This window comes from Arachis hypogaea, chromosome 20 (assembly GCF_003086295.3).
Source record: "Arachis hypogaea cultivar Tifrunner chromosome 20, arahy.Tifrunner.gnm2.J5K5, whole genome shotgun sequence".
Taxonomy (NCBI): Eukaryota; Viridiplantae; Streptophyta; class Magnoliopsida; order Fabales; family Fabaceae; genus Arachis; species Arachis hypogaea.
The window spans coordinates 77,733,488-77,758,516 of record NC_092055.1 but is presented as its reverse complement, the minus strand read 5'-3'; the positions used below and the strand labels follow the sequence as shown (position 1 = coordinate 77,758,516).

Below are 25,029 nucleotides of genomic sequence, written 5' to 3'. Positions count from 1 at the left end.
TCCTCAATGAGGATGTCTCCCTCTATGACAATTCCAGCCGAATTGCAGAGGTGACAAATGAGGTGAGAAAATGCTAACCTTGCCAAAGTGGAGGACTTGTCAGCCACCTTGTAGAGTTCTTGAGGTATAATCTCATGAACTTCTACTTCCTCTCCATTCATGATGCTATGGATCATGATAGCCCGGTCTATAGTAACTTCAAACCGGTTGCTAGTGGGAATGATTGAGCGTTGGATGAACTCCAACCATCCCCTAGCCACTGGCTTGAGGTCAAGCCTTCTTAGTTGAACCGGCTTACCTCTAGAGTCAATTTTCCATTGATTTCCTTCCACACATATGTCCATGAGGACTTGGTCCAACCTTTGATCAAAGTTGACCCTTCTGGTGTAGGGGCGTGCATTTTCTTGCATCATTGGCAAGTTGAACGCCAACCTTACATTTTTCGGACTGAAATCTAAGTATTTCCCCCGAACCATTGTAAGCTAATTCTTTGGATTCGGGTTCATACTTTGATCATGGTTCTTAGTGATCCATGCGTTTGCATAGAACTCTTAAACCATTAAGATCTCGACTTGTTGAATATGATTGGAGAGAACTTCCCAGCCTTTTCTTCTAAACTCATGTCAGATCTCCGGATACTCACTCCTTTTGAGCTTGAAAGGGACCTCAGGGATCACCTTCTTCTTGGCCATAACTTCATAGAAGTGGTCTTGATAGACCTTTGAGATGAATCTCTCCATCTCCCATGACTCGGAGGTGGAAGCAATTGCCTTCCCTTTCCTCTTTCTAGAGGTTTCTCCGGCCTTAGGTGCCATAAATGGTTATAGAAAAATAAAAAGCAATGCTTTTACCACACCAAACTTAAAATGTTTGCTCATCCTTGAGCAAAGAAGAAAGAATGAAGGAGGAGAAGAAGAAAATGGAGGAGATGGAGGGAGAGGGTTAATTCGGCCAAGGGGGTATAAGGTGTTTGTGATGTGTGAAATTGAAGGAGGGATGATGGGTATATATAGGAGTGGGGGAAGGTTAGGTTCGTGTAGTTGGGGTTGGGTTTGGGAGGGAAAAAGGGTTTTGAATTTGAAGATAGATAGGGTTTTGGGGGAGAGTGAATGAGGTGATTGGTGAAGGGTATTTGGGGAAGAGATATGGAGGTGATTGGTGAAGGGTACTTGGGAAGAGAAATAGAGGTGATTGGTGAAGGGTATTTGGGGAAGAGTGTTATGAAAAGGTGTGGAGAAGAGAGAAGAAGAGGTGGGGCAAGGGGGATCCTGTGGGATCCACAGATCCTGAGGGGTCAAGGACTTATCATCCCTGCTCCATTTAGGCATGCAAAACGCCGTTAGAGTGCAATTCTGGCGTTAAATGCCAGGTTGCTGCTTGTTTCTGGCATTTAACGCCAGCTTTTCTCCCTTTCTTGGCATTTAACACCAACTTGGTGCTTGTTTCTGGCGTTTAATGCCGATCTGGTGCCTGTTTCTGGCATTAAACGCCGGTCTAGTGCCTGTTTCTGGCGTTAAACGCCCAGAATGGTGCCAGACTTGGCGTTTAATGCCCATTCTGCTACTCTTACTGGCGTTTAAATGCCAATAAGCTCTTCCTCCAGGGTGAGCTATTTTTAATGCTATTTTTCATTCTGTTTTTTATTTTTCAGTTGTTTTTGTGACTTCACATGTTTATCAACCTAAAGAAAACATAAAATAACAATGGAAAATAAATAGATATAAGTAAATAACATTGGGTTGCCTCCCAATAAGCACTTCTTTAATGACAATAGCTTGACAGTGAGCTCTTGTGGAGCTTCATAGATATTCAGAGCAGGGTTGGGGCCTCTCAACACCAAACTTAGAGTTTGGTTGTGGCCTCCCAACACCAAACTCAGAATTTGAATGTGGGGGCTTTGTTTGACTCTGTATTGAGAGAAGCTTTTCATGCTTCCTCTCCATGGTTACAGAAGGAGAACCTTGAGTCTTGAATACAAGGTAGTCCTCATTTAACTTAAGGACCAACTCTCCTCTGTCAATATCAATCACAGCTTTTGTTGTGGCTAGGAAGGGTCTGCCAAGGATGATGGATTCATCCTCATCCTTTCCAGTGTCTAGGATTATGAAATCAGCAGGGATGTAAAGGCCTTCAACCTTCACTAGCACATACTCTACTAGTCCATAAGCCTGTTTCATTGATTTATCTACCATCTCTAGTGAGATTCTTGTAGCTTGTACCTCAAAGATTCTCAGTTTCTCTATTACAGAGAGTGGCATGAGGTTTATCCCTGACCCCAGTTCTCATAGAGCCTTCTCAAAGGTCATGGTGCCTATGGTACAAGGTATGAAAAATTTTCCAGGATCCGGTTTCTTCTGAGGTAATGTCTGCCTCATTAATGCATTCAGTTCATTGGTGAACAAGGGGGGTTCATCCTCCCAACTCTCAGTACCAAATAACTTGGCATTCAGCTTCATGATTGTTCCTAGATATTTAGCAACTTGCTCTTTAGTGATGTCTTCATCCTCTTCAGAGAAAGAATATTCATCAGAGCTCATGAATGGCAGAAGGAAGTTCAATGGAATCTCTATGGTCTCTGTATGAGCCTAAGATTCCTTTGGTTCCTCAAAGGGAAACTTCTTTATGTCCAGAGGACGTCCCATGAGGCTTTTCTCACTGGGACTCACGTTCTCCTCACTCTCTCCAGGTTCGGCCATGTTGGTCATGGTTATGGCCTTGCACTCTCTCTTGGGATTTTCTTCTGTATTGCTTGGGAGAGTACTGGCAGGAGTTTCAGTAATCTTCTTACTCAGCTGACCCACCTGTGCCTCCAAATTTCTAATGGAGGACCTTGTTTCTTTCATGAAACTTAGTGTGATCTTGGATAGATCAGAGACTATGGTTGCCAGGCCAGAATGGCTCTGTTCAGAATTCTCTGTCTGTTGCTGAGAAGATGAAGGAAAAGGCTTGCTATTGCTAAACCTATTTCTTCCACCATTATTATTGAAGCCTTCTTGAGGCTTCTGTTGGTCCTTCTATGAGAAATTTGGATGATTTCTCCATGAAGGATTATAGGTGTTTCCATAGGGTTCTCCCATGTAATTCACCTCTGCCATTGCAGGGTTCTCAAGATCATAAGCTTCTTCTTCAGAAGATGCTTCTTTAGTACTGTTGGATGCAGCTTGCAATCCATTCAGACTCTGAAAAATCATTTTGACTTGCTGAGTCAATATTTTATTCTGAGCCAATATGGCATTCAGAGTATCAATTTCAAGAACTCCCTTCTTCTGAGGCATCCCATTGTTCACAGGATTCCTCTCAGAGGTGTACATGAACTGGTTATTTGCAACCATTTCAATGAGTTCCTAAGCTTCTGCAGGGGTTTTCAGATGAAGAGATCCTCCTGCAGAATGGTCCAATGACATTTTTGACAACTCAGACAGACCATCATAGAATATACGTATGATGCTCCATTCTGGAAGCATGTCAGAAGGACACCTTTTGATCAATTGCTTATATCTTTCCCAAGCTTCATAGAGGGACTCACCTTCCTTCTGTCTAAAAGGTTTGGATTTCCACTCTAAGCTTGCTCATCTTTTGAGGTGGAAAGAATTTAGCCAGGAAAGCACTGACCAACTTTTCCCAAGAGTTTAGGCTTTTCATAGGTTGTGAATCCAACCATGTTCTAGCTCTGTCTCTTACAGCAAAAGGGAAAAGCATGAGCCTGTAGACCTCGGGATCAACTCCATTGGTCTTGACAGTGTCACAGATTTGTAAGAATTCAGCTAAGAACTGATGAGGATCTTCCAATGGAAGTCCATGACACTTGCAATTTTGTTGCATTAGAGAAACTAATTGAGGCTTAAGCTCAAAGTTGTTTGCTCCAATGGCAGGAATTGAGATGCTTCTTCCACAGAAGTCAGAAGAGGGTGCAATGAAGTCACCAAGCATCTTCCTTGCATTGTTGGCATTATTATTGGGTTCGGCCATGTCTCCTTCTTTTTCAAAAATTTCTGTCAGGTCGTCTCCAGAGGACTGTGCTTTAGCTTCTCTTAGTTTCCTCTTAAGAGTCCTTTCAGGTTTAGGATCAGCTTCAATAAGTATGTCTTTATCTCTGTTCCTGCTCATATTGAAAAGAAGATAATAGAAAAGAATAGGAATCCTCTATGTCACAGTATAGAGATTCTTTTATGTGAGTGGAAGAATTGAAGAGTAGAATGAAGAAGAGAGAAGATGAAGAATTCGAACACAGAGAGGGGGAGAGGGTTCGAATTATAAGAAGAAGAGAAGTGTTAGTAAATAAATAAATAAATAGAAAGAGATGAGAGAGAGAAGAATTCGAATTTAAATTAAAATAAAAGGAAAAATATTCTTTTTATTTTAATTATTAGTTAGTACTCGAAAATTATAAAAAGGAATAAAATTAAAATTAAAATTTAAAATAATTAGTTAATTAAAAGGAATTTTGAAAAAGTGGGGAGGAGTTTTCGAAAATTAGAGAGAGAAAATTAGTTAGGTGGTTTTGAAAAAGATATGATTGAAATAGAAAACTTTTAAAATCAAACAAAAAGTCAAGTAGTTAATTGAAAAAGATTTGGAAAATCAATTTTGAAAAGATAAGAAGTTAGAAAAGATTTTGAAATTAAGTTTTGAAAAAGATATGATTGAAATTCATTTTGAAAAAGATTTGGAAAAAGAAATTTAAAAAGATTTGATTTTTGAAATTAAAGTTAATTAGTTGACTAACAAGAAACAAAAAGATATGATTTTAAAATTTAAAGATTGAACCTTTCTTACTAGGCAAGTAACAACTTAAAATTTTTGAATCAATCACATTAATTGTTAGCATTTAAATTCGAAAATATGAAATAAAAATAAGAAAAAGATTTTGAAAATCAATTTTTTAAAATTTTCAAAAAAAATTGAAAGAAAAATGAAAAAGATTTGATTTTTGGAAAGGTTTTGAAAAGATAGGATTTGAAAATTTGACTTGACTCATAAGAAACAACTAGATTTTTAAAACATTTAACTAAATCAATCCAAATTTTTGAAATTTATGAGAAAAATAAGGGAAAGATATTTTTTGATTTTTGAATTTTTAATGAGGAGAGAGAAAAACATCAAAATGACTCAAAATATGAAAATTCAAGATCAAAACACATGATGCATGCAAGAACACTTTGAATGTCAAGATGAACACCAAGAACACTTTGAATGTCAAGATGAATACCAAGAACTTATTTTTGAAAATTTTTAAGAAAAGACACACATGCAAGACACCAAACTTAGAAATTTTTAATGTTTAGACACTAACAAATTGAAAATGCATATGAAAAACAAGAAAAGACGCTTAACAAGAAAAATTAAAGATCAAACAAAGAGAATCATCAAGAACAACTTGAAGATCTTGAAGAACACATGCATGAATTTTCGAAAGTTTTAAGAACAATTAAAAGGTTCCAATTGACACCAAACTTAAAATTTGACAATAGACTTTAACAAGAAACACAAATTATTTTTGGTTTTTATGATTTTGTAAATTTTTTTGGATTTTTCGAAAATTATTTTGAAAAAGAAAAATAAGGATTTCAAAATTTTTAATAAGAATCCAGGAATCATGCAATGTTAGTCTATAATCCGGTCCAGGAATTAGACATGGCTTACTAGCCAGCAAAGCTTTCAGTGAAAGCTCCGGTCCAAAACACTAGACATGGCCAATGGCCAGCCAAGCTTTAGCAGATCATTACATTCAACAGCAAGATTGATAGAAATCAACAAGCTCTTGTGATGATAAGTTGAAACCTCGGTCCAAAAGATTAGACATGGCTTCACAGCCAGCCAGACTTCAACAAATCATCATGAAACTCCAGAATTCATTCTTAAAAATTCTGAAGAGCATAGAATAATTTATTTATAATTTTTTAAAATAAAAAAAATAAAAACAAAAAGCTTAAAATTAAAATAAAATTACCTAATCTAAGCAACAAGATGAATCGCCAGTTATCCAAACTCGAACAATCCCTAGCAACGGCGCCAAAAACTTGGTGCACGAAATTGTAATCCCCGGCAACGGCGCCAAAAACTTGGTGCACAAAATTGTGATTCAAAAACTTGGTATGGCGAACTAGTGATCTCAGCACTTATTCACAACTCCGATGCAACTAATCAGCAAGTGCACTGGGTCATCCAAGTAATAAACCTTATGTGAGTAAGGGTCGCTCCCACGGAGATTGTCGGCTTGAAGCAAGCTATGGTCATCTTGTAAATCTCAGTCAGGCAGATTCAAATGGTTTTGAGGTTTTGATAATTAAAATATAAATAAAATATAAAATAAGATAGAAATACTTCTGAATCTCTGCTTTCCTACTATCTTCATTCAATCATTCATACTCCTTTCCATGGCAAGCTGTATGTTGGGGGATCACCGTTGTCAATGGCTACCATCCATCCTCTCAGTGAAAATGGTCCAAGTGTGCTGTCACCGCACGGCTAATCATCTGCCGGTTCTCACTCATATTGGAATAGGATCCATTGATCCTTTTGCGTCTGTCACTACGCCCAACACTTGCGAGTTTGAAGCTCGTCACAGTCATCCCATCCCAGATCCTACTCAGAATACCACAGACAAGGTTTAGACTTTCTGGATCTCAAGAATGCTTCCAATTGATTCTAGCTTATACCACGAAGACTCTGATCTTTCAGAATGGAGGCTAAGAGATACACACTCAAGCTATTGCAGAAAGAACGGAAGTGGTTGTCAGGCACACGTTCGTAGGTGAGAATGATGATAAGTGTCACGGATCATCACATTCATCAGGATGAAGTGCGAGTGAATATCTTGGAATAAGAATAAGCTTGAATTGAATAGAAAAACAATAGTACTTCGCATTAATTCATGAAGAACAGCAGAGCTCCACATCTTAATCTATGAGGTGTAGAAACTCCACCGTAGAAAATACATAAGTGGAAAAGGTTTAGGCATGGCCGAATGGCCAGCCCCCAGAACGTGATCAATGGTCTCAGTTTCGAAATATGAAAACTGGATACAAAATAAATCTCTAAAAGTAGTTTTTATACTAAACTAGTAACTAGGGTTTATAGAAAATGAGTAACTAAGTGCTGATAGTGCAGAAATCCACTTTCAGGGCCCACTTGGTGTGTGCTTGGGCTGAGCTTTGAAGCTTCCATGTGTAGAGACTCTTCTTGGAGTTAAACACTAGGTTGTAGCCTGTTTCTGGCGTTTAACTCTAGTTTGTAACCTGTTTCTGGCGTTTAACGCCAGAATATGGCAGAAACTGGCGTTTGAACGCCAGTTTGCGTCATCAAAACTCGGGCAAAGTATGAAATATTATATATTGCTGGAAAGCCCTAGATATCTACTTTCCAACGCAATTGAAAGCGCACCAATTGGGTTTCTGTAGCTCCAGAAAATCCATTTCGAGTGCAGGGAGGTCAGAATCCAACAGCATCTGTATTCCTTTTTTAGCCTCTGAATAAGATTTTCGCTCAGGTCCCTCAATTTCAGCCAGAAAATACCTGAAATCATAGAAAAACACACAAACTCTTAGTAAAGTCCATAAATGTGAATTTTGCATAAAAACTAATAAAAACATAGTAAAAACTAATTAAATTATACTAAAAACTAACTAAAAACAATGCCAAAAAGCGTATAAATTATCCGCTTATCACAACACTAAACTTAAATTGTTGCTTGTCCCCAAGCAACTGAAAATCAAATAGGATAAAAAGAAGAGTGGGACTAGTAGCTTTTTGCCTCTGAGTGTCACTAACGTTGGCAATCTCTTCTTACTCCACGTTAGAGTTCACGTTAATTAGATTAACGTGACTCTTAACGTGGCTATGTGTAGCCTTTTAGAACGTTAGTGGTGCTTACTTTTACCACTAACGTTGGAGCTTCTTTTTTCTTCCACGTTAGTTCCCACGTTAATGTAACTAATATAACAACTAACGTGGGTTATGATGGCTTTCAAAGGCGTTATTGGTGGTAACTTTACCACTAACGTTGCAAGCTTGCTCCCGTTCCACGTTAGTGGTCACGTTAGTGAGACTAACGTGGCTGCTAACGTGGCTCTTCTTAGCTTCCTTTGTCCTGAAATCAAACAAACAAGGTGCATCAAAGCTTTGTTTCAAGTCATGAGATCATGCATCATCCATTTTATCATTCAATTCATGCATAATTCTCATGAAATCATGTAAAGTTCACAATGTTTTCTTGAATCAAGATGTAAGTGTATATTCACCCAAAACATGCTTATTTACTAAGAAAATGCATGAAACTACCATAAAATAGTAAAGAAGAAGGTTAGTAAAACTGGCCAAGATGCCCTGGCATCATGATACCATTCCGAATCCCAAAGAAGAATGCAGAGCTATCCAATTAAGGAGTGGAAGAACCTTGGTGAATGACAAGAAAGTCAACAAGAAGCCTATGGAGAATGACAAGGGGCCAGCTGAGAAAGATGAAGCCAGCGACAAGGAAGAAAACAAGCAGGATCAAGAGGAGCTTAAAGAGAAAGATGAGCAGCTCCAAGCTTTAAGGAAAGGGAATCAAGTAATGGAGGAACCATCTCAAGGACCGAAGTAGGTGGAGAAGATTCACACACCTCCTCTGCCATATGCTCAAAGACTACAAAAAGAACTCAACGATCAACATTTCCCTAAGTTCCTTGAGGTCCTCAAGAAGCTGGAAATCAACATCCCACTTGCTGAAGCATTAGAGCAGATGCCTCTGTATGCTAAATTCCTGAAGGAGCTCATCAACAAAAAGAGAAGCTGGCAAGAGAAGGAAACCGTCATGCTCACTGAAGAATGTAGTGCAATAATTCAAAGGGGTATTCCACCAAAGCTTAAAGATCCAGGGAGATTTGTTGTTTCATGCACCATAGGCAAGATGACATTAGAGAAATCTCTCTACGATCTAGGTGCTAGCATCAACTTGATGCCCCTCTCAATGATGAGAATGCTTGCCATAGAAGAAATCAAACCCACCAGGATGTCACTTGTAATGGCCGATAGATCAATCAAGACACCCAATGGAATTGTGGAAAATCTATTGGTGAAGGTTGGAGAGTTTATCTTCCCTGTAGACTTTGTGATCTTGGATACATAAGAGGAAGAAAATAACTCGATTATCCTAGGAAGACCATTTCTAGCCACAGCAAGAGCTATTATTGATGTAGAAAAAGGAGAAATGATCTTCAGGGTGCACAATGAGCAAATGGTCATCAATGTTTTCAAATCAATGCAACATCTCCCTGAGCAAGAGAACTACATGAGAGTGGATATGATAGAAGGTTCGATGGAAGAATTGTTGGAAGCCAAATATCATAAGCATCAAGAAGAAGAAGGGGAAGGAGATCAAGAGACAATGGAAGAACAAGTAGCTGAAATTTCCATTTAGAAAGAGGTGAAACAAGACAAGACAAAGGAGGTGCCAAAACAAGAATTAAAGCCTCTACCTATTCATCTCAAGTATGCATTTCTACTTGATTGGTTCAAAAGTTATAGTGTATACTGATCATGCTGCTCTCAAGTTTCTTATGTCTAAACAAGATGCAAAGCCCAGACTCATCAGATGGGTGTTGCTGCTACAAAAATTTGATATTAAAGTAAGAGATAGGAAGGGGAGTGAGAATCAGGTGGCAGATCATTTGTCAAGAGTGCCACAAGAGGCCAATCAAAATGTACCACAGCAAGTGAACGAGAAATTTCCTAATGAACATATTTTCCAAGTCCAACAAGCACCTTGGTTTGCTGACATAGCAAACTACAAGGTGGGAAAGAAGATCCCTCAAGAACTCTCCAAGCAACAAGTGAAAAAGCTACTCAATGAAGCCAGAAAGTTTTTGTGGGATGAACCATTTTTGTTCAAAAGATGTCCGGATGGAATGATTAGGAAGTGTGTCCCTGAAACTGAGATGAGAGACATATTGTGGCATTGTCATGGTTCAGCCTATGGTGGACACTTTGGACCAGACAGAACAACTGCCAAAGTACTGCAAAGTGGATTCTATTGGCCAACTGTATTCAAGGATGCCAGAGAGTTCGTTCATCAGTGTAATGAGTGCCAAAGAGCTGGAGGACTATCAAAAAGAAATGAGATGCCTCAAAATTTCATTCTTGAAGTGGAGCTATTTGATCTTTAGGGCATTGATTTTATGGGCCCTTTTACCCCTTCGTACTCCTTCAAATACATTCTGGTAGCAGTGGAATATGTCTCAAAGTGGGTGGAAGCTATAGCCACAACCACATGTGATGCACAACTTGTCCTTCAATTCTTTAAGAAGTACATTTTCACTAGATATGGAGTGCCTAAGGGTCTTGTCAGTGATGGTGGCAGTCATTTTTGCAATAAACAGGTGGAGAAATTACTTCACAAATATGGGGTTATGCATAAAGTAGCCACACCATATCACCCACAGACCAATGGCCAAGCAGAGCTTGCAAATAGGGAGTTGAAGAGGATTCTGGAGAAAACTGTGGGAACCACCAGGAAAGATTGGGCCAGAAAGCTGGATGATGTCTTATGGGTGTATAAAACAGCATTCAAAACCCCTATAGGAAGGTCTTCATTTCAGCTGATCTATGGAAAATCATGCCACCTTCTTGTGGAGTTAGAACACAAAGCTTACTGGGCCACTAAGCTCCTCAATTTTGATCCTCAAGCAGCATGAGAAAAAAGGTTGTTGCAACTCAATGAGCTAGATGAATTCAAACTAGAAGCTTATGAGAATGCAAAGATATACAAGGAGAGAGCTAAAAAGTGGCACGACAAGAAAATTCTGAAAAGAGAGTTCAAACCAGGACGGCAAGTACTCCTATATAATTCCAGGCTCAAGATTTCCCCAGGCAAGCTCATGTCTAAATGGACTGGCCTCTATTTGATCACAAATGTTCTCCCTTATGTAAGCCTTGACCTTCTGGATGAGGCTACAAAGGACACAATCACAGCAAATGGCCACGGAGCAAAGCATTATTTGGGAGGCCCTTGGAACAAAGAGAAGGAGGTTCAAGAATTAAGTTGAGCAAGAATGAGGAATGTCAAGCTAGTGACATTAAAAGAGTGCTTGTTGGGAGGCAACCTAACCAGAGGTAGTTTTCTTTTCCTAACTATTTCAATAAAAAGGTCAAGTGGCTTTATCTGTATTGCAAGGAGCTATGTTTGGTGTTGCACACCAAAACAATTTAAGGGAGAATGAAGGATGCTAGGTTTGGTGTTCCACCAAAAATCTCACTTGAAAACACATTTTCACCTTCTGCATAAATAATTGCTAGCTCCAAGCAATCAGAGAAACTACTTAGCCACTGTCTGTTTTCTAGTTTTAGTTTTGTGACCTTCAGCAAAGGCACAAGGTTTCATATATGGTTGGTTTGTTGTATAAAAAACATTGGCAAGAAACTAAGTTTGGTGTTCACACACCAAACTAAGTTCAAACGCCTACACACAATTTCTGCATGCTAATCAATAGATTGCCAACCGAAAGTCCATTATCAAGAGCAATCTAGTTACAAAGCATTTAGTAATCCAAAGAGATGCTAGGCATCAATGTTCCTAGGAAGAAATTATGAGCCAAGTGTCTGTGGTGAAGAAGTGTTGAGCAAAAATTGAGCCAAAAGGCTGCTGCAACACTTGCTACCAAGCTTTCATTAATAAATAAGCTTTCTAAGCAAAAAAAAGAAAGAAAAAGATAATAGGGATCAATCAAAAAGCAAGGCATTATAGCAGCAACTCTAGTGAATCATCAAAGAGACATTCCATATCAAATAGCTAAGAATATTTGAGCTACATTTGTCTGCATAAAACCCCATGAACCAAGTTCAATTATCTGCTAAATAAGGACATGTATGCTTCTCTGTTTCATTTCATTTCTTCTTATGTTTAGTGCTTTCTTGGGGACAAGCAAGATTTAAGTTTGGTGTTGTGATGACAAGTCATCTTAAGCTAGCTTTTCAAGTATTTTTCACTTATTTCATTAGGTTTTATGCACTTTCTTACACTATAAGTAAGTGATTTGGAGTGGATTTTCATGGTTAAGTTAAATTAATCAACCATTATTTAATTAACATAAAATTATAAGGTTTAAACTAGAATTAGTTTTATTTATGAATGATTTAGAAACCTTGTGAATTTGGTGATACTTTGATATGTTTGTTTGGTTGCTTGTAGGTGAAGAAATGGTGAAGAAAAGAAAGAACCATGAAAGCGTGCCTTATCAAAGTGTGGCCTATAATATTGAAGCGTGGCGCTCAGCCAAAGGAGCAAGGGCCAGCGCTCAAAAAATGAGCGTAGCGTTTAAAGAGCGAACGCTAGTTGGGAGCACCAAGGCACATCAAGCAAGAAAAGCAAGGGCGCTACGTTGAGTTTCCCAACTTAGCGCTACAAGGAAACTCAACTAGCAAGGCCAGCGCTCAAATCAAAGGAGCGCTACGTTAACTCTTTCATCGTTTTCGTGGCCCATTTAAAGAAAAATAAGGTGCGACACTCCTAAAATGGGGCAGCCAAGGGTTCGAAAGGGGAACCATGCACACAAAGGAGTGCTACGTTCAAAGGTTCTCACCGAGCTACTACAAGGAAATTGCTAGCAAAAGGAAGCCAGCAGGGTTCGAAGAGGGAACCGTGGAAGCAAGGGGTGCTATGTTGGAAATTTCCAACTGAGCGCTATATATTGGCACAAAGTGAAACATGCTTGGCTCGAAGGGAGGCACACTAAGCAAGGGAGCGCTACGTTACCTTTCTTCACTGAGCGCTTGACGTCGGGTTTTCTACCAGTAAAGAAATTCATAGAAATGGTTGCGTTGTAGATATAGTTTCTAAACTGGCAAAAATCCCTTCGTACAAATGTGTTGGGTGTCACAAGTAACAAACCCCTTTAAAAATTGTTAACCGAGTATTCAAACCTCGGGTCGTCTTCTCAAGGAACTGCGAGGAAGTATGTTCTTATTCTTGGCTATAAAGGTTATAATCGGGGTTTAGAAGGTGAGAAGCAAGTAATTTAAATGACGAGTGAATTAAATGGCAATTGAGAATAAATAATAACTGTAAAGCAACTTTTAGCAAGGTAGAGAAATAAGAAGTCCAACTTAGTTATCTCTCTCTACAATAATGAAAGTTGAATCTAAACTCCACATGGTCAACTTTCACCAGGGCAAAGGAAAGTCAAGGGACTAATTAAATTGACTTTCGAATCCTAATTATTTCCTCAGAAAAGGTTGGGATTATTTAAGTTCAGCTCAATCAGCAAGATAACGATTATCAATTATGTTGAGTTTAATAACTGTTGAGTTACTAAATTCTTAACCAGAACCAAAAGGGGAAAAGTAAAATTGCTGGAATGATAAAGAGGTCCTTAGATGGGAAGCAATGGTAACTTAAATCAAAGAGAACAATCATAAACTGAAAATACCTCAATTATCATTAATTCAAATAACAGTCTGTAACATGAGAGAATTCATAAATCAAATTATAATAATCAATTCAAATGTTGGAATAAATAAATATAAGTAATACTAAAAGAACATTAAACCTGGGATCCAGAGTTACTCTTAAAACAAGAAGAAATCCTAAATCCTAAAAGAGAGAGAGAAGATCTCCCTCTCAACTAAATCTAAATCATTGAAAGGTAAAAATATGCGAGCTCCCTTTGAATTGAAGCATTCCCATACTTTATAACCTCTGGTCTATGCTGTCTGTACTTGGATCTGGGCCAAAAAGGGCTTCAGAATTCGCTGGGGGCGTATTCTGTAATTTCTGGTGCGTGGCCTCTGTCACGCGTCCGCGTGGGTCACGCGGTCGCGTCATTCGGAGCTTTTCCTTGCCACGCGGTCGCGTCAGTCATGCGACCGCATCATATGCGTTCTGCTTAAGGCGCACGGTTGCGTCAGTCATGCGGCCGCGTCGCTGCTGATTCATCCTTGGCACGCGATCGCGTCATCCATGCGATCGCTGATGCGCATAAACTTGTTATGCTACGATTTAGGAAATTGCACGATCGGCAAAATTCCTTCCGGCAAGTGCACCGGTTATCGTCAAGTAAAAACTCACAATAGAGTGAGGTCGAATCCCACAAGGATTGGTTGAGTGAGCAATTCGGATTAGAAGTATGTTCTAGTTGAGCGGAATCAAAATTTAGATGAGAATTGCGGAATGTAAAATTGCATGAATTAAAGAGCGAGAAGCTAAATTGCTGAAATTAAAAGGGATGGGGTGATTGCATGAATTTAATTGCAGAATGTAAAGAGAAAGTGGTAGATCAGAAATGGGGAATTCATTGGGTTATAGGAGATATTGAGATCTCCGAATCAAAACATGTTTATCTCTTCCTCAACCAATGCGTTCATTGAATTTTGCTTGGCAATCTTATATGATTGGATCCCAATCCCTTGGCTCACCAATTCTCTCTAAAAACAAACAAATTCCCAATCCCTTGGTTTAAATGTTCATAAGAAGAGATGATGCTCGATCACTGATTTTACCACACAGTTTCATGAACCACAATTTGGTAGGATTACATGTCACAATATCCATCCAAACCCCAATCCAATTCACTGTGAGAAAGCTTCTCTAGCATGAATCCTCCATTCCTTTCCCAAGGTTCCGAAGGATTCCAATTATGGGTAGTTTCTTTCCCAAGACAACTACCCAATGGAATTAGATCGAGAAGCTTTCTAACAAAATTCAAGAGAAAAGATTGAAGAAGAAGATAAACTATTATTGATTCATTGAATTACAATAGAGCTCCCTAACCCAATGAAAGGGGTTTAGTGAGTCATAGCTCTGAATTCAATTACAAAACTAAAAGAAAATGATCCAAAGTTCTCCCCCTCAGGGGCTGGATTCCCCCTCAATCCCCCGTGTCTTCCTCAAATGCAGAAACTAAGGCCTTTAAATAGGCTCCCTAAATTACAAAATGAAAATGAAATTCAAAGCAAATTACAATCAAATGAAAATAAACTATTCTAGATGATTCTTGTGGCCTTGATTTGGTGTTGTTGATGGGCCTTGCTTGCTTGAAGGGCTGAGTGACATAATTGATCCAAAAAGGATAATGATCCATTAAACTACACTCAAATGTTGCACCCCCTTTCTTGAGTCGTCACTTTGTTCTCTTGTCAACCTTGCCAATTTGATGCCAAATATAGACTATTATACCTCGTTGGAAAGCTATGGATGTCAGCTTTCTAACGCAACTGGAAGCACCTCAATTGGATCTCTACAACTCGAGTTATACTCCATGGAAGGTGAAGAGGTCAGCTGGCCTGATTGCATGTTGGTACTATGCTCTTCTATGCACATTACGGGGCTGTTTTCTCCCTCAATTTTTAGTATCCACCATGCATGCCATATATGCTTGGAAAGCTCTAGATGTCTTCTTTCCAATTCATTTTGAATCACCTCCTTTGGAGTTTTGTAGCTCAAGTTATTTATGTTTGAAGAAGGCATGGTCAAGCTGTTCCATATAACACGTTTAAGCTTCAGTTTAAGGTTAAACTGATGCTTAAACGTGGAAATGGAAAAGGTAGCCCTGGAGGTCGAACACGTTTAAGCTCCAGTTTGAGGTCAAACTGGAGCTTAAACGTGGAAATGGAGGGAGCAACCCTGGAGGAGAGTTCTTGGTCGAACACGTTTAAGCTCCCTGGTGCTCTTCCCATTCTGGCGTTTAACCTCCAGTTTAAGGTTAAACTGGAGGTTAAACGTGGAACTCCTTCCTGAGTGGCATTATCATTCTGGCGTTTAACCTCCAGTTTGAGGTCAAACTGGAGGTTAAACGTGGAATGCTTCCTTGGTGAGACTTTTCATTCTGGCGTTTAACCTCCAGTTTAAGGTTAAACTGGAGGTTAAACTTCAATTCCAGCATTATATGGCTTGGTAGTTTAAGTTCCAGTTTAAGCTTAAACTGGAACTTAAACTCCACATGTGATATTCAAGCTTCCTTTATTGATTTTATTGCTTCCTTGCCTAGCCTCTTCTTCCCTGAAATCATCCAAACAATTGCATCAAAGTCTTGCAAAAATTCATGAGAATTTTTCCATTCATAGCTTTCAAGTAATATAACTAAAACTCATGGAAATTGCATCAAAATCTTCATGTTGAATGATTTAAGACAAGCATGACTATTTGGCCCAAAATGATTACTTAAGGCTCAAGAAAATGCATAAAACAACTAAAAATAAAAGAAAAAGGCTAGTGAAACTAGCCTAAGATGCCTTGGCATCAATCGCGTGGATACCAGTTTCTTTAAAGCTCCGTTTTGCTTTCTCCTTCCATTTTAGTATGTTTCCTTTTTCATCTTTTAAGTCATTCTGCCTTAGAAAATCTGAAACTACTCAACACACTAATCACGGCATCGAATGGAAATAAAGGTAATTAAAATAATTAATTTTTAAAGCTTAGGAAACATGTTTTTCACAACATGACATAATAAGGAAGGGAAAGTAAAACCATGCAATTAATGTGAATAAGTAGGTGAAGAGTTGAATAAATCACTCTAATTAAGCACAAAAGAACTCATGAAATATGGGTTTATCAGCGCTCCACTGGAGCTAGCCCCCTAAGCCATTTTCAAACAAGTGCACCAATGGACCATTTTCAAACAAATGCCATCTTGGATCCACTTCTTCACCAACCTGAAAAGCCCACTCCAAATTTTGAAAACCAAAAAATAGAAAGTGTATAAATAGGAGTTAATTTGATTTGTAGAGGACCTTTTTTTTTAAACCTTTTGCTCACTTTTAGTTTTGCCTTTAGCTCACTTTAAATTGTCAATTGTTTTGCATTTGGGAATTTGAATTTGGATATGAGTTCTTCTTTCTGCATTTTCATTTTCTTCTGCAACTTCTGCTATCTATTCTTGGAATTTGAGTTGAGATTGAAGAGCTTCATTGATTCTAAGTTTGAGAATCATCTTTTCCCTCTTTTCTCAATTATTCTAAGAATTGGATCTGAGTTTAGTTTTCTGTTTTCATTCTCTTCATCTGCAATATCTACTTTTCTGTTTAGGGAATTGGAGAATTGGATTTAAGTTTCATTTACTGTCTTCCTTTTTATTTCTTTTGAAATTTCTTTTCTGTTTGATCAAAGGAGTAATTGAGATCTAGATCTGTTTCCTAATCTCATTGCTCTTCTTCGATCTTTAATTTCTCTTTTAGAATTTCACAATTGAGCTAAGTTTCTTTTTGTTTTGTTTCTTCAAGTAATTTTACATTTCTTCTTGGTAACTAAACTGCATTTCTTATTTCACAGCTTTCTGATTTACTTTAGCTTGTCTTTTCTTGTTCAATTCTAAATCCGAGCCCCCAAATCCCTTTACTCTTCCAGCAATTTAAGTTCCTCAGCAATTTAGATTCAGTAATTTAGATTTCTTGCACATTAAGCTTCAACTATTTATATTTCTTGCAATCTAAGTTTCCGTCATTTATATTACTTGTATTTTAAGTTTAAGCTCTTTTACTTTCTTGCACTTTAAGTTTCATGCAATTTACTCTTCTGGACTTTACTTTTCTGTCACTTTCCCCTCTCCTTTTTAATTTTTATGCAATTTAGCTTCTGTTGATCATAATTCACTCAATACATCAACTGTTTTCTTAACTAAACTAACTACATAACTAAAATTGCTCAATCCATCAATCCCTGTGGGATCAACCTCACTCTTGTGAGTAATTACTATTTAATACGACCCGGTACACTTGCCGGTGAGTTTTGTGTGGAAATCTAAATTTCCACCCATCACACTCCCATTCATTTGTGGCTTTCTTAAGCTTGGCGTGCCACGCCTAGCTCATCAAGTGGCACGCCCAAGTGTCATTTTGAAGCTGGCGTGCCACGCCTTCGATACCAAGGGGCACGCCCAGGTGATGATCCCTTCTGGAGTGATGAACTGGCGTGCCACGCCCATGGCTCAAGTAGCACGCCCATAGTATGTGAGGGGTTAGGCATGCCACGCCCAGCCTGGCGTGCCACGCCCCTTTAGTGGCCTTGATTATTGCTCTCTGAAAAACTACACTGGCGTGCCACGCCCAGTTCCTGGCATGCCATGCCCATATAATTGCTTGAGATTCCCCTCTGGACTTCAATACTAGTGTGCCACACCCAGCTCCTGGCATGCTACGCCCATACAATTTTGTGGCATTTGTTCCAAGTGGCACGCCAGTTTCACACACCCAGCTTGTTTTGTTGTTTTTCTTCCCTTTCTGATGCTCTTTTCCACCTGAAATTCAGTACAACCCCATTTCAAAGCAATGTACTATAATATTCATCAATTAATTCCTAAATTACGATGATCAAATGAGATTATGCTCTTTTATAGTCCTTTTTAGACAAGAAAAAAGGGTAGATGATGCAAGTCATCACAACACCAAACTTAAGCTTTGCTTGTCCCAAGCAAATCAATGTGAGTAGTCCTTTTATAAATTGAGACTTTGACCTTGAAGGGATGCAAAATTGAGTAAGGATAGGACTAAGTGTTTAACACATGCATGAATATTTTTGTTTCAATACCACAAAGAACTCCTAGATCCTTGAGGGTTCTTTCAAGTATAAGCTTCAGGGGTCGTTTTTATTGATTGTCACCTTGAAGTAGTAAGAGTTATTTCATTTTCTTTTGGTTGTTCTTTCTTTTTTATTTATTGACCACGACTCTAAGTGTTTTGTCTCAAGATAACCTTTTAGTTAGGCTTTCAATTAGCACTCCCAAACCAGTTGGTTTTAGGGTACTAGGTGTTGAAGCACCCCTAGGAATTTACTTGCCCAGGTCTCTTCTTGATACATCTTCACCACCAGCATCGACTAGAGTTTCCAACTCTTTTGAGCTTTTTAATGTTTCTTTCTATTCTAGTAGTTGATGCTCAGAGCCTTGGGTCTTTATTACTTGCTACTTCTTGGTTCTATAGATATTCAAGGAACACCCCTTAACCTCTACTTGTCATACCTTCTAACCTAGTTGCCTTTCATGTCTCATTTTCTTTTTAGTTTATTTAAGGTTCTACACTTAGTTCCTTGTCTCTTAGTTTTTAAATGGCCTCTCTTGGTCTTAGTCTCTTTTACCACTTGTTCTTGCACAACTCACAACAACTCTTATGGAGACAAACTATTCTTTTATTGATGTTGAAAAGACTTAAAATTAACGTTGCATTTTCTTTCTTGTACTTCAAAGGACTCACAAAAGACTTCAAGGCATAAAAAAAGCTTTAAACATAAACTATCCTAGCATTACTATTTATTCTCAAATAGAAATTAAAACATAAAGAAAACTTAAACAGAATTCAGAATTTAGAGAGTGTCAACCATGGGACTTAACCACCTTGAGTAGCTTCAGTTCGTTGGCCCTTTTCCTTTGTCTTTCTTTTTGGAGGGGGAGGAGTCATCTTTCTTGAAGGATCCCTCTTGTGCCTTTTTGTCCTTGGGCTTCCAAAATCCTAGCCTTCTCATATAGGATTTCACAATTTCTTTGTGCTGGTATGCTATTTCTTCCTGCCTTGCACTGAGTTCCTCCATCTTCTGCATATAGGTAGGATAACTGGGATTCATGTTGGCTACTGCATTGCACAAGTAGGTCAATTTTGTTTGTGCGTAGCAGTCATATTCTCCTCTTGCTACAGTTCTTGCTTCATAAAGATGCTTGAACTCAGCAAGGCCCCCCATTTGATGTAGTTGTTGTTCCAAAATCATTCTTAGGCTGCCTTGCATCTCTCCCCAGTTGATTTGGTCTTGCTGCTCCTTCAGGTGTTTCATACTTCCTTGGAGTTGTTGTATATTCTCATTCACTTAGTCCCATTGCTTTTGTTGATTATCCTTGAGTTGGTTGACATCTTCTCTCAGATGATGTAGGTCTCCCTTCATTTGGTGTACGTCTCCTTGCAGTTGTTTCCAGTTGAATCCTTCAGGAAATTGTTGGTATTATTGGTCTGGTGGTGGTTGGAGTGCTAGAAAATGTGGTTCCTCTTCGGCTTCTTCCTCTTATTGTGGCTGCCCTTGTGGTACATGAGCATGAGCTCTATGCTCCCTTCTCCTCTCAAGTGGGTTGACACCCACCACTTTGGCCATCTTCTTGGCAGTTATGGGCTTTTCTTGTTCTACTAGCACTTCATCAATAATTTTCTCTACCCCTGCTTCATCACACAGCCTTTGGATGATGCTGGGGAATGCCAACCTTGAGCTCTAGGCTCCCTTCTCCTCTCATTATGCTGTATATGAGCACAACTCTCTCTTTAGTTATCTCCGAAGTGTTGGATGTGGGAATTAGAAACCTTCTCACAAAATCCAGCCACCCTCTAGCTTGGGGGCTCAAATCCCTTCTTCTCATCTGATTGGGCCTCTCATCCTTGTCGTTTATCCATTGCACATTCAGCACATAGATCTCATTGAGGATTTCATCAAATCCTGGGTCTTGTTGCTTCATTCTTTCCTCATAGCTCCGGGTGGAGTTTGTCCAATTCACCATTAGCATCCTCTCTATGTTGGAGGGGCTATAATCAATGGCCTTTCCCCTCACATAGCTGAGATAGACATAGGCTTGCCTACGTTGAGGTACAGCATTGGCATAAAACTCTCTCACCAAGCATTCCACCACCTTCCTAGCTGGGAACCAACCTCTGGGATAATTTATCTCTCACTCACCCAACCATAAAATTGGTTTTGGTTGAATGATGAGAGGAACCTATACTCATTGAATCTTAAACTTGAGGATCCAGAAATTGGTTCCTTGGTCTTTCTTTTCTTTGATGATGAGGCTCTTGGTGGTGCCATTGGGGTGAGAAAAGGGTGCTTGAAAGTTTAAAGAAGGTTGGGGAATATTGCAAGAGAATAAGCAAAACACAGTTTTACTCCAACACCAAACTTAGGACTTGATTGTCCCAATCAAGAAAAGGAAAAGAAAAGGAAAAGAAAGGTAAGGGGAAGAGAGGAGGAAAGTGTGGGGGTTCTTCTGTGTATGAGGTTGAGGTTTAATTTGTGAAGGGAGGTGGGAAAGTGAGGGGCTTTTTATAGTGGTGGGAAGTGTACTCTGGACGGTGGGAAGTGAAAGCACTTCAATGTTTTCCCACTTGGAAAGTAGCACCTAGCATGGGAAGAGGCACCAACCCTAATCACTTTTGGCTTCTTGCAAGTGTTGAGTTCCAAAGTGCAAGTACACTTTGAATTCTTGCTTTTTGAGATATCAATCATGTGGGCCCCATTCTCTCTCCTAAAAATAAAACCGAAAACCCCAATAGTAATGACAAAAGAACCCTTTACATTTCTCATAGTTTGAACCAATGAAATAGCAACTGATGAGTGTCCTTTAGGACACCAACCTTAATCCTATTGCATCATAATAAATTTGGTTCATCATTGGGTTTTAATGTGTTTATGAGGGTGAATTAATTTTCATCCTTTCGCATTCTTTCACCTCTAACCTCCTTCAGAACACATTTAAAACCAACTTTTATGTGTTCACCAATTTATTAAATGCTTTTAACTTGCATGGCATTGGGCTTGCTAGGTGATCTTCGTGTGGTGGTGGCCACGCCAAACTTAATCTATGGGCTTACTCTTTAAATTAATTATTCAATTGGTTGTAAGCCTAGATTAAGTGGGTTGGTGGCCACACCAAACTTAGCTTTTTAGCTAGTTCTCAGTCCAATTACTCATCATTAGTACATATATTCATCAAATTGCATTTCCAGAATAAAAGAAAATAGAATGTAAGCCTTTTCTAACTACCAAAAATTGATATTAAAACTTCCTAATCTACCACCTACAATCTACCTCTAGAAGGCAATGAAACACAAATATTAAACTGAAACTTAAACTTCCTAAATTGGAAAATTTTTAACTACTTCTAAGAAAGCGATAAATCAAAAGGATATAAAGTGTTGGGGTGCCTCCCAACTAGTGCTTCTTTATCGTCACTAGCTTGACGTTCTTCCATTCTCAGCTGAGGTTGTAGCTCACTCTCTTCTCATCCAGTGAGTCTCCTAGGTAATGCTTGAGTCTATGGCTGATGAATCCACATTTCATGATATTTATTTGCTCTATTTGGGTGGATTTCATCAACTTTTCCTACACTTATTCCTCTAAATAGCATAGTTTTGTAATTCTCCCTAGAGTTGTGCTTAATTGTGAAAACATGCTTTTTAGGCCTTAAAATAGCTAAATTTTATTTCACTTTTATTCCATTCGATGCCTTGATGTGGTTGATGAGTGATTTCAGGATTACGAGGCTAATATGGATGGGAGAAGTGATGGAAAAGCATGCACAAAGGGCAAAAACATGAAGAAAACAAAGGAGAAGCACACATTGGAGTGTGCGTGCTCACAACCACCTGTGCGTACGCACAAAAGCCACAAAACCATGTGTGCATGCGTACGCACACGTCCCAGCGCATGACTCATTTAATGGAAATCGCTGGGGTGATTTCTGGGCCTCCAGAACCTAGTTTTTGAACTTTTTGATGCTGATTCTCCCTATATTAAGCAAGGCCTCACTCCATTTGAAGGGGGAGCAGTTAGGGTAGATTTTTATCATGTAGTTCATTTTCTAGAGAGACAAGCTCCCCCTTCTCTCTAGAAATTAGGGTTCTTAGTTTACTTTCCTTTTAATTTGCCTTTTTAATTCTTGTTTTACTTTAATTTCTTCTACCTTTCCTTGTTCTATTGTCTTAATTTCATTATTTTATCTTGTCACTTTCTCCATTTTTGCCACTTTTATGTATTTTCACTCTTGTTACTTTAATTTACATTTAATGCAATTTTATGTTTCATGCCTCTTTATTCCTTTATTGAGTTGCTATCTTTATTTCCCTTGCAATTGGTAGTTGTAGCATTTATTATTTCTTGTCATTTACCATGCTTTCTTTTCATGCCCACCAAGTGTTTGATAACATGCTTGTTTGGATTTTTGCATAGTTTTTCTCCCTCTTGGTTGAGAAATTGTGTGGTTTGGGTGAACTTGAGTGGTGGATGTCCATTCCATATTGCGTGAGGGTTGTTAATTCATTTAGTTTCCACTAACGCTAATCTTTCACTAAGTTAATTGGTAAGTTGATTAGGACTTGTGGATTGAAATTAATTATGCCTAATTGACTTATTCTCGATGTAGGGTTGACTGATTGGGATTAATCTACACATAGTTACCATGTTTGTGGTCCACAATTATGATAGGAATCCTTAATTAACCAATTCTCACCAAGATTCCTTTTTAGCTTTTAATTGCCATCTTCATTGCTTTTAGTTGCTTTGACTTCTACTTTCTTGCATGCCAAGTTAACCTTTTGTACTTTAATTTCTTGCCATTTACATTGCTTGCTCTCTCTTACATTCACAACCCCCAATTCCCTCCTTCTAGTGCATCTCCTTCTTGTTGAGGAGCTTGGGCTTGAATGGCTGAGACTTGATTCTTCTCCATCTTCTTGTTCAAAGCTGTTAGTTGTGTAGTGATCACTTTGTTTTGGGCTAACAAGGCATCCATGGAATTGAGCTCCATTACTCCTCTCTTTTGAGTTCTATCTGAAGCATAGAAATACTCATTCTCAGCCACCGTCTCTATGACATCTATGGCTTCTTCAATGGTTTTTTTCTTGTTGAGTGAGCCTCCTGAAGAATGATCTACTGATTGCTTTGACTCATATAATAGCCCTTCATAGAAGATGTGTAGTTGTACCCACTCATTGAATATATCCGGTGGACATTTCCTTGTCAAATCTTTGAACCTCTCCCAGGCCTCATAAAGTGTTTCACCATCTTGCTGTTTGAAAGTTTGCACCTCGGCTCTTAGTCTATTGACTCTCTGTGGAGGGTAGAATCTTGCTAGAAACTTGTTCACAACATCATCCCATGTAGTTAAGCTCTCCTTGGAAAATGCTTCCAGCCACTTTGCTGCCTTATCTTTGAGTGAGAAAGAGAACAAAGATAGCTTGTAGGTGTCAGAGTGTACACTATTGGACTTTACAGTGTCACAGATCCTCAAGAATGTAGTAAGATGTTGGTTTGGGTCCTCTTGAGAACCTTCTCCTTGTGAACAATTATTCTGGACAAGTGTGATGTGTTAAGGTTTCAACTCAAAATTGTTAGCATGGATTGTTGGCTTCAGAATGCTGCTGCCACAGTTTCCTAGATTTGAATTGATGTAGGAGCCTAAGACTCTGCTCTCTTGTCCAATATGATTACCAGTATCCTCTCCAACATTGTTATATACCTCTTCCTCTATAGTGGTTCTCAGATCTTCCTCCACTACTTCCTCTCCAACTATGCCTTTGCCTATTGCCTCTTTTCTTAATCTCAGGAGGGTCCTCTCAGGTTTACTATCGAAGGAGGATGAAGTTTTTTCCCTTCTACTTGTCATACATTCAACAAACGGCAAGCAGAGGGCAAGTGAAGGAATCACTCTTGTCAATATTAGTGGTTAGCTTGGTTGATGTAATTAATCAAATAGTTAGAAGAATGGAAATATGAACAATGAATGACAAAATTAATCAAAGTAAAAAGAAAACAGAATAGCAAGAAAAATTGAAGGACTAAAAAAAATAGCAAGGTAATTAAATTGCTTAATCTAGTTCTCCAATCAATTTAGTCATTGTCAAAATCAAACCAATCCCCGTCAACGTCGCCATAAAACTTGATGAACGGAATTCACTCACCATACAAAAATTGATGAATTCGTTCTTTTGGCAAGCGCACCAAAATTATCGTCAAGTAATAACCCACAGTGGAGTGGGATCGTATCCACATAGATTGGTAGATTTGAGCAATTTTAATCAATTAGTGAATTAGTCAAGCTAAACAAAATAGATTGTGATTGCAGAATTATAAATGGGCAGAAACATAAATGACTCAGAGGTAAATAAAAGCAGTGAAGTGCAGAAAAAGAAGTGGCAATAATGTAAAGTGCAGAAACATAATTGACTTAATTGTAAATGGGAAAGTGATAAACCCCGATTTTGTGGTTTATCTTGTGCTTATTTTGGGGGATTTTATCAACATTTCTCACACTTATTCACAAGAAATGCATGGTTTTGTGTTCACTTCCCAATATTGCTCCATGATGGAAAACATACTTA

General features: G+C 38.6%; 2 non-coding genes across 2 annotated transcripts; both read left to right on the top strand.

The window, feature by feature from the left end:
• Window positions 1-3,458: 3,458 nt before the first annotated feature.
• LOC112788129 (small nucleolar RNA R71) lies at window positions 3,459-3,567 on the top strand. Its single transcript, XR_003195508.1, has one exon. It is a non-coding gene; the product is annotated as a small nucleolar RNA R71 (small nucleolar RNA).
• Window positions 3,568-23,643: 20,076 nt separating this feature from the next.
• Window positions 23,644-23,750, top strand: LOC112787257 (small nucleolar RNA R71). Its single transcript, XR_003194678.1, has one exon. It is a non-coding gene; the product is annotated as a small nucleolar RNA R71 (small nucleolar RNA).
• The last annotated feature ends 1,279 nt before the right edge of the window (window positions 23,751-25,029 follow it).